This window comes from Gavia stellata, chromosome 20, assembly GCF_030936135.1.
Source record: "Gavia stellata isolate bGavSte3 chromosome 20, bGavSte3.hap2, whole genome shotgun sequence".
Taxonomy (NCBI): domain Eukaryota; kingdom Metazoa; phylum Chordata; class Aves; order Gaviiformes; family Gaviidae; genus Gavia; species Gavia stellata.
This window is the reverse complement of record NC_082613.1, coordinates 14,727,467-14,737,062: the sequence shown is the minus strand read 5'-3', so window position 1 is coordinate 14,737,062 and position 9,596 is coordinate 14,727,467. Positions and strand designations below refer to the sequence as shown.

The 9,596-nt window shown below is 47.4% G+C and overlaps 1 non-coding gene across 1 annotated transcript; it reads right to left on the bottom strand.

Moving 5' to 3' along the window:
* Nucleotides 1-6,045: 6,045 nt before the first annotated feature.
* On the bottom strand, nucleotides 6,046-6,117 carry TRNAE-UUC (transfer RNA glutamic acid (anticodon UUC)). Its single transcript has one exon. It is a non-coding gene; the product is annotated as a tRNA-Glu (tRNA).
* Between the last annotated feature and the right edge of the window lie 3,479 nt (nucleotides 6,118-9,596).

The following is a 9,596-nucleotide window of genomic DNA, read 5'->3' as shown; positions in this document are numbered from 1 at the left end:
TGAGACAGAGAGGAATGCTCCGATTTTATCAAAATCAGTTTTCCTGCCCAGGGGAGGATGGAAGGCAGGTACTCAGCCTCAGGAAGACGATTCTATTTAAACCACGGGATCATGTTGTAGCTACTTCTTATTTACCAGACTGGAAAGTTACATTAAGAAGTTATCACTTATCTCACAGGAGAACAGATTAAGAGTGAAGGACCATTCCCTGGTTTGCATACAGCTGCACTCCCCAGGTTACTAAAAAGACAATTGATGTACCAGTTCAGGAAGAAATACGATTTTCATTATGATACACAGGCATCAGGAATTGTATTCTAATGGTCCCCTGTCACCAGTGAAGAGCAAAATGGCCTGTGACCACTGTAATGGAAAAAAGGTTTCTGTAATATTTTGCATAGCATGGAGGGTTCTTTGTGTTTGGAAGGTTTTTTTGCTTGTAACATCTTGATGGCAGTATTAAAGGGAATGGCATGTATTTTTTCTAGATGAGGAATTTCAGGTCTCATAGTGAGAAACTTTTTTCCCCACTTATGGAAGTATATTTATATTTGAAATTAACTTCTTAGTTAATCATAAGATAAAATAGTGGTCTCATTTTCAGCAGTCTAGGGTGTCTCCTGGGACGTGCTCTCCACGCACACTTATTTGGGCAGGCAAAATAAGGTGATTGTATGGAGTCACCTGATGGCACACCTTTCTTTTGGGATCCCTTCAAGTTTTTCTGACAATGTTTTGGTGCCCATGAGCTTGAGGCTGTAGGAAAACATCAAAGAGCAACAAATGACAGTTGGCGTTTAACCGGTGTCTCCCTTCCCTGTGAAACACGTCTGGTTCACAGGGATTGCATCCAAGGCACGTGAGCAGCACGACCGGCCCCAGATCCTCGCTTGAACGTGCGGGCACTGACCCTGTCCCCTTCTTTTCCCGCAACACTCAGTCACTTAATGGACAGAAAATGTGAGAACGGACACTTCACCAAAAGCAGAGATGTGTTTTATCACACTAAGTGGGATCCTCCGTCATCCCACTCTTCACGCCTCGTTGGCTGGGTACCAGAACCAGCCAGTCTAGAGGCAGGAACGCACAGATGGCTCACGCCACCCATATGAACCAATAGCAACATTGGAATATCGGCTATTCCACACGAATTACTCAGGAATAATTCCCGGGGGCGGGGGGGGGGGGGGCGGGGGTGAAGAAAGTAATAATTCCCAACTGCATTTGTGAATTACAGAAATTCTTAATAATTGAAAAATTAAATAATTTCACTATTAGTTTCAGAATAACAGCAAGAAAGATGTGAAAAATGTAGCAGCAAGTGATTCGCTGTGGTTTTTTTCTCCCGTTTAATTACTTGACTGCTGTAAAAACTCAACCAAGTTTCAAAGGTAACTCAAATTCCCTCATCACCAGACAGCATGCAGCCCTTCCCATCTTGTGAACTTCCAGACAGCTGGGCTGAGCAGCTTTCCTTTAAACCCACCTGAGCTAAAGACAAACAATTTAGGTCCATTGATCTGTAGCTGCGGAGCCTCCTGTTTAAACTCGGGGAGATGGAAGGAGCATAAAGCTAGTGCATAGGATTTTCTTTGCATTGCTTAGATTAAAGGACATCAGGATGAGTGGTTTGTGTGATGATCAAAAGATTTAACACACTCCGCACCTGTCACAGGTACGAGCTCAATTCCTTATAGATAAAAACAGAGTGGAGCTGGCATAGCATGAGAGACTTACGGGAAAGGATGTGCAGGGAGTATATTTAAAGCAGGCTGCATGAATATAGGATTAATGTTAGTATTATATGATAAAATGCTAATTTTGCTTAATTAGGCCATTCCCTGCATAGAGTTCCAGTTGATCAGAGCACTCCCTAGCAGATAAAGAGAGTGATAAGGAATTCTCTTCATAGAAATCTGAGCAAGTTTCTAAATACTGATTTGGAAAAAAACACAGTAAATGGCTGCGTAGATTAATGCCGTTTGCACTAAGGCTCCGTGGCCTGACTAGGATGGAGTAAATGGGGAACTCTCATCTCAGTTTGCTATTTTACTCTTCTTCCAGAGGCTCTGACTTGGCCACGGGAATGTGGAGCCCTTCCACTTTCACCTGTCCTAAAATCGTCCTGGAAATCTGGAGACTGCTGGGATGTGACCAGCACAGACATGCCCTCCCCAGGGCTGACAGTGAAGCGTGTTTCCGTGGTCAGAGACTGATATTTCATAAGAGCTGAACTCAGCTCGAGGGATTGTCACATTCCTCAAGGATCCTTTTTTGCAGTGCTTACCAATCAAACAAACTCCTGCCACAAAGTCCCGCTCCGCAGCCTGAGCAGCCCTCTGATACTCGGGTTTTCCCACTGTCGTATCTGCAAGAAGCCTCAAGTTGAGAAATGATCCGTGCCAGGGGGAGAGAGGACCCTGAGCAAAGCGTGCTGCTGGTGGAAGGGAAACAGAGAGCTCGGCGGTGCGCAGCCCCAGGCACCGGTCCCGCTCTGCAATTGCCAGTCTTGCCACGCGGTTCTAACCGCCATCTGCCAGGGTCTGGCTGGCACTGGCACTGCTGGAGCCTAAAATTTTTCACATCCCAGGGGAAAAACTTGCAAGTCAACCTCTTTGAAAAGGAATCCTCTGTTAAGTCACCTTCTAATGCTAAATTTACATTTCTCCATGCTCATGGCAAGTTAAAAAGAAATAAATTAGGTATAACAATTAGGCAATTAAACAACGCCCAGATAAGATGGAAACAGTCAGGATGCCAAGGAACAGGCAGTTGAGTGATGCCAATTTTATGATACATTGCATTTTATACTATTTCTTTCTCATTACACGTCACATCAGTGTCACTGCTCTGTCATATCCCCGGTCCCCGTATGCATCTAAAGGCACTAACGGGGAGGAGAAGGAAGAGCTGACAACAAGACGAGGTGCAGGTGCAGTGCCTTGTTCTCAGACTATGGCCAGTGGTTTCCTTTTCTACTCAAAAGTCAGCTCCAAAGTTTTTGTTTCTCTAAGAATTAACTCCTTAACTTCCAAATCCTTTACTGGACATAAAACCCATCTGAATAAAAAGGGGGGTGTGGGGGGTGTGTGTGTGTGTGTTTAAGCAGGAAGATGCAGAAACGGGCTGCATGAAACACAGGCATGAAGCATGAAGCTGACCCGGCATCCCATGGACCAGGCAGTGCAGATGTGCTTCTCGTGCTTTCACCTACATGGACCATTCCGAACCATTGCCACACTGTGCACAAGCACCCCCACGGCCATGGGGGAATCACCCAGACCTGGAGGCAAGGCCCACACTCAGATTCTCAAATTATCCAAGTTACCCAAATTATCAAGTTATACAAAAGAGTAAATGGCTCAGCAATACCTTTTGGAAAACCCAGCATCAGCCTTGGAGGAGACTGTGGATATTAAGCGGTTTGACTCTTTGACTAGAGATCTGAACTGCCTTGGATAACCAAATAGTTTGCCCTGAATGTAACTTGTCTTTCCATGACATTTGCAAACCTGTGCCTAAATCCCCTCTGCCAATCAGTCATCCTTTGAACTCTGCTTTATATTCCTGTTGTGATCATTGCTGGTCGCACCGAGCCAGCCTGGCACAGAAAGCATGGTGCTGTATAAACTTGGAGAAGGGGATCAAAGCAGCAACACCTTGCTCACCCCATATGAGGGCTGTTTCCCACCCAGGGATAAGGGGAATGACCTAAGGGCAACATCTGTCCATAACAGCACACACCAATCCCTTTTCTGCAGCAGCCAAGGATGTTATTTCTGGTCCCAGGCTGTGGCCCCCCATTCAAGAGGTGGCTGAGCCATAACCCATTGCAATGAGCAGGTTTCCTTGTTCTGATTTCAGCAAGTGCTTGACTGAAGAAACAAATTTCAAGCAGAAATTCCTCCTCCGATCAGTCGCTGGTGCACGACTCCGACATACAACGCTTGACAATCCCATCAACATGCCCAAGAGGAGGGTCTCTTTAAACCTTTTCAGTGGCCAGATAATTTCTTCCTGGGTTTATCCCTCTGCTAAAGCATCCCTCCTTCCCAACGCCTGATGTCCAGAGGTGACAGAGAAACAGCCACCACTCTGCCCGGCCGCTGCAAGCACCCGAGCACGGCATTGAGCTGGTGGGTAGGCAGGCACCATGGGTAACCCTCATTCATCACTGGGAAATAAAGCCATCCCAATGCTGAGCTTGGAAAGGGTTATTCTTCATAGAGGAAAAGGAATATTTAAGACTGCAAAACTTCCTTTGACAGGGTTGTCTTTTAATTACCCTGTGGAATGATAAAATCCCAGCACTGAAAATGTGTCTTTACAAATCTCTAGCTGGAGTAATTAGTCCCGTGCCTGGCTCTCCTGAGAGATTATTGCTGCCTTCTTTTCAGATTACTTACCCAAATAGAAGTGGAATCATTGCTATGTTTGACAGTGAGATATAAAATATCAGATAAAGCTGTTAAAATACTGTTTCACACGCTATGTTTCTGCAGAGTAAGGAAGCATCTGCTCTCCCGGTATCAGCAGCAGAGCTGAGCAGAAAATTCACAGCTGAGGGCTGAGGCGATGAATCTCACTACTTTTTTTGTTCCTGGTCATTCCTGGAAACATCCAAGTAATCAAGAATTTAGTCGTTATTCAAATTAGTCAAACAACGTTGTTTGCAGCTCGTGTCCATTTTAAACCTTGAATGTGCTCACGGGGTTTTAGGTCTGGTGAGTGCCCTGCTGTGGTCTGAGGAACTCAACTGGAATGCTTGTGTGACAAAGGCAAAGTTATTCAGTGGTAGCACCAAACCCCGAAAAATCCAAGTCTTGTAACACCATGCAGACATATTAGGTGGACACCTCTGTAAAAATCTCTCTCTTTATGCAGAGGTTCTTATAGGGGATGCAAAATGTAGGTAGCATTGCTCCTCTTATATATTTAATGGTAATGAGCTCAGAAGGAAGTTTCTCATAGATATGGCATAGATCTGTGGTGAAATTTCCCTCAAAGAAGTTACAGTTGCTATTTATTTCTTTCTGGGGAAAAAAAAAAATCTTTCTTTGGGAATTGAAGTGCTTGCTACATTATGTCAGGCTGTTAGCTTACAGTGCTCAAAAAGGCGTTACTGCCAATCCTCATCAGTTGCGGAGCTGTTGTACAGGTCACACCCTGGTTATTTCATTCCTTTCTTACCCACAGGACAAATGTACGCCCGTGCGTGAGTGTTACACAGGCCTGGTGGAACTGATGTGCTAGCTGCAGGGGCAGGGTGCACACTGTTGGAGCAGCAGCTCCATCAGGGAAGACGTGTCTCAGCCCTACCTCCTTGACAGTCTGTTCCTTGCCATCTCCGATAAATGGTTTTGTGTAATTCCCACTCCTTCCGAGGCAGATTTTTTGTCTCGCTGACTCCTAATGTAACCCATCATCACAACGGAGCCATCCCCTGGGTCAGCAGAGAGGTGAAGAGAGCTCAGACAGCTCAACTAGGATGAGGAACCGCCGAGTATCCTGTCCCTGGGGAAATTAAAACCATCCTAACAGCTTCCAAGAATGAACTTTATGGGTCAGACATGTGCTCTGAAGGTCTCTAGTCCAGTCTATGTGTTCCAGCAGGTCCAGCTGGAGCAAGTTCCTCAGGGTCTTGTTCAGTCGAGTTCCAAATATCTCCAGGAACAGAGACCCCACAGTTTCCCTGAGCCCCAGTTCCAGACTTTTACCACCACATGCTGATAAAATTATTCTTCATAACTAAGAACTTCCATTGCTCCAGCTGGTGCCTCTAGTCCTCCTACTGCGTGCCTCCGGGAAGAGCCTGGCCCCATCTTCCGTGCACCTTCTCACCAGGCAGCAATGAAATCTCCCCCTCGCCTTCCCTCTGGGCTGAACAGACCCAGCTCAGTCCCTCAGCCTCCCTTCGTCCATCCGCCGGTGCTCCAGCCCTGGCCGCCTTGGCAGCCTGCTCTGGATCCACTCCAGCAGGCAACTCCAATGGTCTTCCTTGTCCCGGAGAGTCCCAAAACAGGCACAATATGAAATACAATGGTTTTCCCACACCGGGAGTCGAACCCGGGCTGCCTGGGTGAAAACCAGGAATCCTGACCGCTAGACCATGTGGGACCACGGCTGCCACTGCCACCTGCTTGGCTCTGGACCTGCAGGGACAGCTAGTCCTGCTCCTGGGCTCATGGACCTACAGCCATCCCCAGCATGACCTCATCCTTCTCTTTCCTGGTGCATCCCACAGCCTGGAGGGGTAAAACACTGCAACGTAAAAAAGGCAACGGCCCAAGCTCTTTGATCCATCTGCGGCTCTGCTGGGATTCTCCTGCAGCTCCATTTCTGGTGGGACACATAGAGTTCATGCGAGCTCAGTCCCATGGGAGCATTGCTGCATGAAGCACCGCCGGATCGCGGTCCCCCACATCTGCTCACACACAGGCCCTTGCACCCACCTCCCCAGGGAGTTGTGCTGCTGTGGAGCTGAAGGCAAGGTCATGCACGGGGCCACCCAGCATTATTAATGATAATTGGTGGCAGAGCATTGCTGGAGCTAATTCCACCCGGCATGAAGGCAAGTGCACAAGCTGCTTCCCCTTTATTTCATTTGATTACACTTTTTTTGGTTTTGCATGATTCCCTACAGTAAGTAGCTCATAATTAACAGAGGATGAATAACATTTCTGCCACTCTGCGTATTAAGTTTTCTCACAACAAATGAAAACATAATTGTCATTACACAGCACCCTTATCTGAGGAAACACGCTGCAGTTGGGATGATGGAGATTTACTGATAGGCACACACTTCTTCAGCTACTTAGAGATGAAAATAAAGTGTTTGTGGCTGAGAGGCTGGAGCTGCTCGGCACACTGAACCAGCTTCCCACAGCACTCCCCAGCAGTCCTCTCCACCATGGGCTCACAGCCAGGACCTCAGGAGATAGCTCCAGCTCCTGAGCTGCAGCTTTGCTGGAGCAAAGGACAGGATGAGGATGCCTAGTAGGTGATGCATGGGACATGGTCGCTCCTTCCCCTGACCAGGGAAACCCCAAAAACTGATGGGGTGAGGCAGGTCTGAATGGATTACCAGGAATCTTTCCACACCTCTGAATTGTCACAGGAGCCAAGACAGAGAGAGTAGCCACGAATTCTGATAAGTTCAGACACTCCCCAGGGTAATGATGTCTGTCTAATGAGCCAGAGGTCCTGGTTCAAAGCTATGGGGCTGTCAGCTTCCCCAGTCGCCATGGGGCTCTCCACCAGGCTGGGGACTTCCAGAGCAATATTAATGCCCCATCTCCTGCACACAACCAGTAGGTCATTGGGGACACTGAGAAGGCATGACTGGAAAACCTTTCTTCACCCAACAGAATATTTTTAGTTTTCAGGAAAAAGTAATAGCTAAAAAACCTGGGTGTCAGCCCCACAAGCTTGACTAGTGCTGCCAAAGAAAGAGGAAAGAGGCTGTTCTGGCACCTGGGGGTGACACTGCAGAGACACCTGCCCAGAGTCGGGACATGGTATGGGTATGTCCAGGCAGGTCTTGCTCCAGGGGAGGTGAGTAGGTGTGTATTTGTTTCTCAGTTAGGACATTTTTCACAAGATTTCTTTCTTTTTTTTTTTTTTTTTTTTTGATGAAAACTCAGTTCGCAGTAGCAAACAAATGAGAACAAGCCCCTTTGCTTCCCCTGGCCCAGCTTGCACAGCCTGTCCATGTCTGGACATCCATGAAGACACACATATCTAAAAGGGCCATGGCTTGCCCAGCCAGGGATCAAAACCTGTGGCCTTTGACATCCAGCTCCTGATGGACACAGGGAAGCACCTCGCAGGACCACATGCTCCAAAAAGTCAGCAGAGAAACCCCTTGGGGGTTCTCCTGGGCTGCACAGCTGCACAACATGGTTGTGCAATCACCACCACCCATGGGCTAATGCGGAAGATGAGCACTGTGTGCCTCCTCCCACTGCATAGGGGAGGAGATGCTGAGCAGGGCCAGACCTAAAGACCTTGAGCTGCCTCCTTCAGCCTTCAAAATGAAGCCAGGTTTGCCAATCCCACCCCAGCTGGAAGCACAGAGGAGTATGTGATGCAGGTGTATGATGTTCACAGAAGGCTCCCGTTGCTTTTCCAGAGTTCTTGTCCAGCGTTGGAAGAGCAGGATTCTTCATAATTATTCCCAAACATCACACAGTATTGCCTCGCTCTATACAGTTTCTTCTTCTTCTTCTTCTTCTTCTTCTTCTTCTTCTTCGTCTTCGTCTTCGTCTTCATCTTTGTCTTCATCTTCGTCTTCTTCGTCTTCTTTGTCTTCTTCGTCTGCTGCTGCTGCTGCTGCTGCTGCTGCTGCTATGAAGCCTTCTTGGAAAGGCTGGTCTGGTTTTTATTTTTCCTTCTTTGGCAAATTCAGGTAAAATACAGACTCTTCACCCATGTCAGCTCTGCTCTGCCCAAACCTCAGGTCTCTCCAAGTACATTTGCAAAGTGATAGTTTGCCCCGAGAGGGAGCAACCTGGAGCATCTCTCCGTGCTGTGCCATTGTCTTTTACTCATGTAAAAGCCTCGGCTTCCCAGTCATTGCCATGATGCTGGTGTAGCATTGCAGACAAAATGTTCAGGGAGGATATAATTGCCAGTTGCTTCATGCATTGCCTCCCAACATCTTATCTGAACTCTTTGAAAGTGAATTCTCATCACAGAATGAGAGAAATAGAGTTTCTGAGAACAGACCTCACCCTGGCTGTACTTTCCAAGCAAATGGGGGCACAGAATACAGACATGGCAGAAAACGCTGAACTGTACTGATGTGTTTCAGAAAAGAGCTTGGTCACCATTGTGCTGGGTGTAATTAGTACTCATTAGAGCTACTTATCATACAGACACTCCCAGAGGCCCTGCCAGGACTTATGCTGGGCAAATCCACTGAGAGAGACTCCCCGCTCCCAAGCCTCAATGCCTGAAAAGACAATCTCCCAAGGGCAAGGAAGTAAACTAGTTTTGAGGTGGAGCTTGATCACCTTACCAAAATGATACACAACAGGGTTTTCAGCACGAGCGGAGGGCAGGACTTGGTGTCACAGGGGCTCATTTGCTCCAGTTCTCCTCCATACCCTATAGATTGATCTCTTGGCCAGGTATTTTCCTACATCCAGGCCAAAAGATATTCCTTTTCACAAAAGCTGCTGCCCGATGCATCCAGTGCCCAGTGCTCTACAAGAGAAAGGCTGAGCTCTGATGTCTCGCCCTTGGAGCAGTGTTGCTGGAGGTCCTACGCTAATGGGGCATGTGCCATTGCATCTGTGTCCCACTGCTCTTCCCGCGACAGCAGGCGTGCTGGGGGGGAGCCCCCATCACCGTGCTCTGCGTGCAGGGTTTCCTTGCTCCTGCCATTTCCCTGGATATTCAGGAAAATAACCACTCCTTTAACATTTTGGAAGCTTTGTTGGAATCCTGTTACCATCTCTCAAACAAATGCAGCTGCACACTTATCTACTCACAGTTTTTAGGCTGGATTAGAAAGAAAAAGAAAGTTATCAAAATAAACTTCAGTGCTCTCAGCACGTTATTCCAGTGTGACTGTATATACTCCAGGCGATGCC